Genomic DNA, 9,724 nt, shown 5'->3' with positions numbered 1-9,724 from the left:
GATTGCACAGAGATACAGCCCAGCAAGTTTGAACGCATGGAGGGGCCAGTCCGACCTCCCCAGGGCCCTCTCTCGAGTTCAGGGCAGGGAGGGACCAGTGAGTCCAACGAGGCAGAAAAGCTCTCTGAGCTGTGGAGAGGAAGGAAGCTAAGCCCAGGGATGGAAGCTGCCATCAGATGTCCTGTCTGAAGGGAGGTTGGCTACCTCATCTGCTGCCTCTGCCTGGGGAGGGAGGGCTTGCAAACCAGCGGAGGAGGGAGCTGTGTTCTGCCAGCAGCTGGAGCCTCCCAGAGTCAGCCTGCAAAGCTGTCACTGCTCTTGCTCATGGAGAAGAAGTGTTACTCACAAGGAGGCTTCCTGAGCAGTCTCCTTGCTGGGCTAGTTACCCAGATCTGCTCCATGAGGAGGTTCATCAGCTCCCCTGCAGCCCAGCTATTCCTTGGGAAGGTTTGATGTAGCTGGCTTGGTTAATCCCAGATGTATCTTTAATGAGATATCATTTGTAAAAGGAGTTCCCAGTGCTGGTGAGACCAGACAGGGGAAAAAAAAGTTTCCAAACAGGTTTGGAAACCTCTGTCTTCTAGTCATAGGAAAATTACACAGAAGCCATCTTTCTGTGCTCAGCCCAGCGAGGTGTTGTGAACCTGTCTGGGAGAAATCAGCATCCAGTTTCTGATTAAAAAGGTGGGAACAGCAGCCAGGGAGGGTTAAAAGAAGGTATGTGCCTTGAGGCTGTGCTAAAGAGAAACCCTAGATGTTTGTTTCTCAGTCAGAAGGTCAGCTGATGGATGCCTCTAGAAGGTCTTGGTGCCTGGGCATGATTTCACTTGCCCTGCTCTGTTTTTCTTTAGAGATGGAGGATGCTGAGGGCTGAAGGCACCAGCTGGATGCTCGGTGCCCTTCCATTCCCCTCTTCAAGGTTTTTAGGTGGGTGGCCAAGGCCGGAGGCAGGCAGCTGTAACCTGGCTGCAGATGTGCCGGGCATCGAAGCCCACAGCAAATGGGGAGTGTGACACCTCGTGTCTTTTGTGGGACAGGACCCTGCTTGTAGGCAGCTGATGGAGAAAAACTGATGCATAATAGCCTTATACCTTAATTCTCCTGTGCAATATCATCTGCATCCCAGTTCTATCCACCAAGCGGAGATGCTTTTTTCCCTGCCTTTCAGGACTGCTGCAGGCACATGTTTTCAGGAATGCTGATCTAGCCAACGTGCTGTAAGGGTATGGAGAAGGTAAGGTTTGTCAGTAAAACTTTCTGTTCCCATCCAGTTAGTCTGGTAAAAGATACCATTTTCTACTAAGAAATTTTATTCTCTATGTTGTGAAAAACACTAGACTGCTCAGAGAGGTTGAATAAGGAGAGGATAGTTAAGCCTCTCCGTAGCATTCACCGTGTTGAATGTGAGCTGTTTGCTTGCCCTTGTGCTTTGCCTTTTCCCAAATCTGTATTGCTGGACTGGCCTGGCAGGTAGGAGAGTTGAGTCCCTGTGAGATCAAACACCTTGCCTGGTCCCTGGCAGAGCTGTAATTAGATGACTGCAAATCTGTGACCTTTAATGTCACCCTTGGTCCATCTTAGGTGCTGCCTCTGTCATGGGGGGGATTTTATTTTTTCTATCTATAGGAAAGAGGAAAAAGTAGTTTTGGGTTGGTTCAGGAAATGAGGAAGGTTTCTTCTCTGGCCTGGTTGCCCTGGGAGTCCCCGTGCGGTTTTGTAAGGGAAAGTGTCAGGGCTGTCTCTGTGGTGGAGCCCACGGGGGATGCTCTGGGGATAGGAATGAAGCAAACACCTTGGAGGGAAGGGTGGTGGATATATGTACCTTCTCTTATGCTCTTGCTTACAGGACATCACCTGGGTCTGCTGAGGCTTTCTGGAGTGCTTGAATACCTGAACTAGAGGCTGTGGGATAGGAGTGTGATTCCCGCAGGCCCTGCCGGGGATCCCAGCTCATGTTCCGGGACTTTGCTGCTGGGTTTGCTGGTGCCTGGAGGCAGAGACGTGCTGGAGAGGCTTGAGACATGGTGGCTGCTCCAGCCAGCACACCGCTCCTCCCTGTTTGCAGGGACAGGATGGTCCCGGGCATGGCACAGTCCTCATGTGTTGTCTTTCCTGATTGCAGATGAATTTCTTCCTGACAAAGGATCTCTTATTTACCAAGATTTCATCTGCTCCTGCTGTTTATTGCCCACCTGAAATCCTCCTTGTCTCCTGCTGGCCTTGTTGTTGTCCTTCCAGGAGCAGCCAGTTGTGCCTCTGCCACAGTGGGGTGAGCAATGGAGTCGGACGGGGTCAGTGGTTGGCAGCTGGCAGCTGCTTTTGGTTTCCATCTGCTCCCCCTCTTCCCTTTTAATGAGATCAGGTGCCAGGGTGCACTAGGAAGACTTTTCAGTGTGAGAAGAAGTCATAACTGGGGTACTCAGGTCCCTGTTTTCATCCTTGGCAGAGAGAGGCTACTCAAATAAAACCTGCACCCTCTTGAGCTGCTCCTGTAACAGACCTGGTAATGGGAAACAGAAGCTCTGCCGTGAGGCTGACAGCTCCGGGTTGGGTGGGTCTGTCCTGCAATGCTGAGCCTTGAGACTCAGAGACGCTTCTGCTGATGGTCACTGAGATGCAAACCTAGCTGTTTCTGGGCCCATTGGGGTGCCTACCTTTTAATTTTTTTATCCTCATTTTTGTTTTTTTTTAATGTGGCTACTGTCTTGTCTTCTAAAACCCCAGCTGTTTTAAATGATACCAGTGGCTCGGCAGATTCATTCTTTCAGGCCTTTGGTGCTCCCTGCACAGACCGATCAGCGTTTCTGATCACCCGGTCTGATTTCACGAGTGGCTCCGCTCCTGCTTTGTGTTTTGAAGGGTTTTCCCCTCTGCTTTTGGGGCCATATGCTTATTACAAAGCTGTTTTTTCATGAGTGGGAAGATTTCTGTCAAGGAGAATCTGCAGGAGATGTTTGGGGCTGGTTTTGTTGCTGGCTCTTTGATTCATGGTAGTTCTTGGGATGTGTGAAGGGTGGGAAGAGGTTCAAAGGAAGAACCCGAGGAGCTGGTTTAACAGTTCAACTTGGACGATCTCTATGTGGAAAATGAAAACCTGACCCTCTGCTCCCACTGCCAAAATGTGATGTGCTGGGAGTCAGCGTGGAGACCTCGATCACGTCAAAGCTGTGGCGTCTGACAGTACTTCCACGGCAGAGAGCAGGGGCTCTTTGAAGGGGTGCACTAGGTGCCCTGTTTAAAAATCATAAAGCCCTGGCTCAGGTTCGAGCCCAGGACGGCCTCTGTGTGTCTGTTCTTTAACAAAATGCCCAGGTTTTTTGACAAAAGACTTTTGGATACAAATGCAGCCTAATATTTGACTAATCCAGCAATTGCTTTGGGATTTTGCTTAAGTTCAAACTCAGCAGTTGTGGCTGTTGCGTGGTTGTATTAAGCCTGTGAAGGCAACTGCCCAGAGCAGGTAAAGCCACATTCCACTTTGCCTTTTTTCTTGATGCCTGTTCACCTTGTAACTTCCTCGCCCAGCAGAGCTGGTGCCTTCAGGCTGCCCCAGCACCTCTTGGCACAGCCCGTGTGCTGCAGGGAGCTGCACCTGCTGGCCTGGCAGTGGCAAGGAGACCAGCTTGTCCCTTCAGTGCTTCACAAGGCATAAAGAAAGCAAGCTGCTCCTTTCCCAGCACTGCTTCTGAACACGCTGTGGTGCTTTGTAGCTGCCATGACTGTGCCTGGGGCTCCTGTGGGCTGAGGCTGAAATGCATGTCATGGGCTGAGTTTGTCCCTTCCCTGTGTCCCACTTACAGCTCTTGTTTTTTCTAATCTTCCTCTCCTTTGCTTCAAATCGCAGACCCAGATGTTGGTGTTTGAAAGTGGCCTGCAGGAGAGGTACTGGACCTGCTGGGGCTTTGGATGACCGATTTGCTGTGAAGCCAGGAGCCAAGGAGACCCGTCCCACTGCAAATGGAGCTGCCAAGTGATGCCAGAAGCTGCAAATGCCAACCAAGCTGTGGTGGACCAGGTAAAGCACATTGTTATAGACTATCTTGCCAAAATGATGCAAGTTAGGACAAATTAAATTTCAATTATTTATTTTAGCAAGCGGCAATAAGCAAAACAGCGCTGGGCGGCCGGGGAGTCCCTGCTCCACCAACGGCGCGCACCCACTTCCCGAGGGTCCGTCTTTTTTATATCCTCCGCCTTCCGTTATCGGGTCTCTCTGAGAGGTGTATCCTGCGTCTGCGCACTTTGCAGCTAGGGGGTCGCTCCATCCGGGTCTTCCTCACGTCACCAGCTTCTCGTATTTCCTACTTTCCTGAGAGTGGCTCACAAAGTCTTTGTTTATATCTTACAGAATATAGACACTACCCCCTTTTTTTCTTCTTCTTCTCCCCTTTGTCTTTCTCCCCTTTGTCCTTCTTCCCTTTCTCCCTCTTTTCAGTCTTTTGCCCAGTAGGAGTCCTTGCTTCAGCATTTCAACTTAGATAAGCACTTACAGTCAGTTAGTCGTTACACAGTGTAATAGTTAAGATTAAGCTTAGGCCAACATAGTTTATGGAATAACATGTCACGAGCTCCCAGTATCTTCAATGGAATTTGATGAACAAACAGTTTACTGTCTATCACAATCCCCCCTTTTTCTTTTTATCATTTTGTTCATCAAATCGTTGCAATTCTTGTTGACTTAACAGGAGAGTTTTTTTCAATTTAAAGTCATCATCTAATTGATTGTTTTTGGCTTTAATGAGTATTGGACGGGTGACAGACATCAGATATGTTACCCGTTGCATCATTCTCCAAGTTATGACATATAATATTATTGACAAAGTCAAACTGATTAAGATTAATATCAAGAGAACCACAATGGGGTGACACAACTTGTTCAAGATGCCTGTAGCAGTAGGTGACCATCCAAAAAGGGTGTCCCACCAGTTATGTTCTGCATTCTTTTTTGCTCTTTCCAAGACTCGGTGTATTTCTTCCACATTGTGATGAACAGTTATTAGAGTTTTCTGTCCATTTTCTCTAACTTTCTCTAAAATTCTAACTAAGTCTTTGTGTTGAAGTAACTGCTTAACCAAAGTGAGGTTCATTCCAATGGGTGTAGGTTGTAGATTATGTATTAATGTATAATTGGATTGCAGGAGTTGGTAAGACGTGACCGGGGCTAAATAGGAAAAGTCACATCCGATTACCTTTGTGAAGTTGCAAACACAGAGATTTGAATAATTTTTTGTCTCTATTATGATCTTGTCTACGGTTAAGAATTCACAAACCGTCCTCAAACATACACAACCTTCGCCAATATATATAAGTACTGTTTTAGGATTTTCATTGGGATGGACCTCAAAGTGACAAATATTTTGTTCGGTATCTAAACAAATATCTTGTGCCTCAATTGCATTGCCTTCACAAATGAATCCTTGTTGTTCCCGTACAATGCAGGACTCTAGATTGACAGTTTGCCATTTTTCGTTTACCTTTCGGGCCCATACTCTATGCTCAGAAGGATAGAGTATGGTTCCGTTGTGATTCAGCCCTAATGCAATGATAGGATAAATTTGGTATATGGTGGCATTGTAAATAGTGAGTATAAAGGTAGTAGCTGTGTTTGTGATGGGGTCATAGGTAAAGTTTACCAGGTTCCACCAGGATTGGAGTTTCTTTTCAAAATTAGTAGCACTGTCCCAAATTATTCTTCGAATTTCAGTAGGAAGAATACCTTCTTCACCTTCTCTTATAATTGAGGCAGCTATCGACTGCATCCATATTTGAGCCTGGATGCAGCTGAGAGCTAAAGAGAGGTTATTTTGGAGCACACTGAGTGCGTCTGTAATCAATTCATGATCCTTTATATTTACCTTTTCCCCTTTTGGTAATATATTCGACAACAGCCACTGGTTAGCCCCCAAAGCCAATAAGGAAGATCGCAAAGGCCTTTGTATATTAGTTAAATCACTAATTGAGGTAGCCAATTTGTTCATTATTACCTCCGAATCAATACTATTTAAAACTCCCAATCCTGTTCCCAAAGCACCGGTTAAGTCTCTCTGCGTTCTTTTTGTGTGAGGAGTTTGTTTTTGCAGCCAGGTTGTCCATCCCTCGTAAGAAGTCTTTAGGAAAGGTGAACATGCTGGCTGAATATTTGAAACATTATTTTGCATTAACAATTCAACTTGCTTGAGAGACCACGCCGGGTTAAACAGCATTTGTTGTTTACCTGTATTTCTAATTGCATATGGTCCAATTTTAAAAATTCTTGGGCTAAGCACGACTGTTGGTTGTGTTGGAACAGTATGAGTAGTCTGAGTAGTCTCTTTGGGAGCGTGGGTTGTGATTGTTGTAGTTTCCTCCTGTATATTCAATGGAAATCGGAAAGATATAGCTTGATCTCCTGACCTGGTCCCTCCCAAACAAACTATGGACACCGGTTGGGTTGCAGTAAATGCATACCAACAGGTTTCCGACTCACAACGGGTTTGAGCTATTTTAGATTCCGTTTTGTCTCTGATAACGATTTGAGTAAAAGGGGGCTGACGGACGGTTTGAATTAAAGGGTGCCGACTTATTATCACATTTACATTGAATACTCTGCAGCCTATCTGTATCTCATCTCCTTTTTTAGCTGTCCAGGTATGGGATGAATTCTCCCATTTATATGTTTGGAGTGTTAGGTTATTGCTTAGTATGGCAGTTGCTAACTCTGTCCCATACAAATCTGCATCCATACTTCCTGTATGTCCATAATAAGCATCTGTCCAAGGCCATATAATTTGATTAGTTAGGGTATGTTCAAAAGGTTGGTGGGATTGGTTAGTCGTTCTAGCCCATCCTGGTAGTGTATTCATTGTAGCTAATACACCTAGCCAGACTATCCAATAGCTCCAATAGAAGGCTGACGGGATTCTATAGATTTGCATATTTTTTCTTAGTCTCTTTTGTATCGGGGTGTCTGACACTCTCGTCTGGCCCTTCTCCCTCAGAGGTGCTTTTTTCTTCAGAGTAGGGCAGTAAAGTTTTCCCCACTTTGATACGTCTCTGCCTCCTCTGCCTACTCTGTTGCTTAGAGCAGCAGGGTGTTCCATCTTCTCGGCAGCAGCCGTATTCTTCAGGGGTACGTTTGCCTCTACTCCGGGACACATAGGTCTCCCAGTTTTTATCTTTGACCTCGGGTTCACGACAGGGGACCCAGAGGATGTGCTTTCTACAGATCACCCTTAGGATCTGAGAGTGTTATTGAGTAGGCCAATTAGAGTGAGTGCACTCTCTTTAGTAAATATTTTCTACCAAGTTTTAGAATCTCCAGTTTTAGGGCCTGATTAGTTAATCGCTATTCTCGTTAATAACACTGATTACAACTAGACCGAAGATTTATTCCATGTGCATTATGAATCCCCCAGCCTTCTTTACATACATTACACTTTACACTTTATGCATATAAAAGGAAAACAAATATAAGTTTCAATTGGACAAAAATATCAGGGTCTCACTCATCGAGTCCTTCGTAGGTTCTTATCTCACAATGTGTAGAGAGTTCTTTCAGGTTTTCCGAAGGGTGACTCGTAGATCCCCAGGAGGGCTGGTCACTTTCCAGGCCGGATCCTGTATAGGTCCCTTTACTCGGCTTGCGTGTGTCCACCCCTTCTCAGCAGTCCGAACAGCAGTTTCTGTAGTGATAAGAGCAACATAGGGTCCTTCCCAACGGGGGGTCAAAGAAGATTCTTTCCATGATTTGATTAGTACTTTATCTCCTGGTTGGATTTGATGCATGGCCACATCCAATGGAGGCCTTTGTACTACCATCCCCCGAGCCTGTAGTTGTTTTCTCCTTGCCATTAGCTGTATCAGGTAGGACTTTATCTTTAATTCTTCAAGTTGGGGGTGATCCGGTGGCATTTCTAAATCATAGGGCATCCCATATAGCATTTCAAAGGGAGAAATGCCTACATCAGTTCGGGGCTGAGTTCTGATATTTAACAAGGCTAAAGGGAGACACTTTACCCATGACATTTTAGTTTCTAACATTAGTTTGGTAAGTTGTTTTTTTATTTCTCCGTTCATACGTTCAACTTTCCCTGAGCTCTGCGGGTGCCATGGAGTATGGTATTGCCACTGTGTACCCAGGGCAGCCAAAGTCTCTTTGGCTACTCTGGATACAAAGTGTGGACCTCTATCTGAGTCTATTGCTTCTATTGCTCCATACCGAGGTATAATTTCTTCAAGTAATATCCTTGTTACTGTGTGAGCTGTGGCTCGGGCTGTGGGAAAGGCTTCTACGAATTGAGTTAAATGATCTATAATTACTAATAGGTATTTATACCTCCCCACCTTTGGTAATTCAGTAAAGTCTATTTGTATTCTTGCAAAAGGTCTATGAGCCAATTCTCGCCCCCCATATACTCGTTTTCTTATTTGATGTTTATTTACTTTTTGACAAACGAGACATTCTCCTATCACTCGTTTGGCTATATCATATATCCCAATGCACATGTATTTAGTTGCAAATTGATCCACTAATGCCTGAGTTCCCCAATGAGTGTTTTTATGGAATTGCTGCATTATCTTGGTAGCTATGGGTTTTGGGAGAACTTCTCGGCCGTCCGGGAGTTCCCATTTTCCATTAGCTTTCTGTTTAATCCCCATTTGATTTAATTTTGCTTGTTCTTGAACAGTAAAACTTAAAAGTTCATAGGATTTTCCATGGAAAAAGCACCACTTAAACCCTGGTCTTTCACATACACATTCTATACCGTCTACTCCGTATTCTTTCCAGCAACCATAACAGGGGAGGTAATTATCTCCACAATTAACACACTGCTTTCTGTCCTCTATCGGATCATCCAAGTCCAGTGCTGATAGCGCTGCTCTCTTTGCCTCTTGATCAGCAAGGTTATTCCCCCGTACTAAAGGATTTAGCCCCCTCTGGTGTCCTTTTACGTGTACTACCGCAATTTCGCTGGGCCCTCGTATAGCTTGCAAAATTTGTGATATTAACTCCTGATGTACTAGGCTCTTCCCCCGAGAATTGATTAAACCTCTTTCTTCCCATATTTTCCCAAAGGTATGTACTATTCCGAAGGCATATCTAGAATCAGTGTATATAGTTCCCACTTTTCCATTTAGTAATTGTAAAGCCTTTAATACTGCATATAATTCACATGCCTGTGCTGACCAGCTGGGACTCAAGGGTCCTGATTCTATCACCTTAAAAGTTTTTCCATCAATTATGGCATACCCTGATTTTCTTTTCCCTTCTACCACTCGAGAGGATCCATCTACAAATAATTTTTCTCCTTTCCCTAATTCCTCCTCTTCCAAATCTGGTCTTATCTTAGTCTGCTCCTCGATGTTACGGAGGCAATCATGAAAAAGATCTTGACTAGGTTCTCCATACAAAAATTGGGCTGGATTTTGTAACGATGTTGTTTCAAGGGTCAGGTGGGGGGACGTAATGAGGATTGCCTCATATTTTACTAGTCTAGCATCGGTTATCCATTTTTCTGCTTTTTGCTGTAACACACCTCTAATATTATGGGGTGATAGTACCCTTAATTCACTACCAAAAGTTATTTTATGCGCTTCCTCAACTAACAAAGCAGCTGCCACCACAACTTGTAGGCACGTAGGCCATCCCCGACTTACGGGGTCCAGTAATTTTGAGATATATGCTACTGGTTTCTTTTTTCCTGCCCATTCCTGGGCTAATACTCCAAATGCAGTTCCTTCCTCT

The sequence above is a fragment of the Strix aluco genome, unplaced genomic scaffold (assembly GCF_031877795.1).
Source record: "Strix aluco isolate bStrAlu1 unplaced genomic scaffold, bStrAlu1.hap1 HAP1_SCAFFOLD_33, whole genome shotgun sequence".
Classification (NCBI taxonomy): Eukaryota; Metazoa; Chordata; class Aves; order Strigiformes; family Strigidae; genus Strix; species Strix aluco.
The sequence above is the reverse complement of the archived record's forward strand: the minus strand, read 5'-3'. Positions refer to the sequence as shown.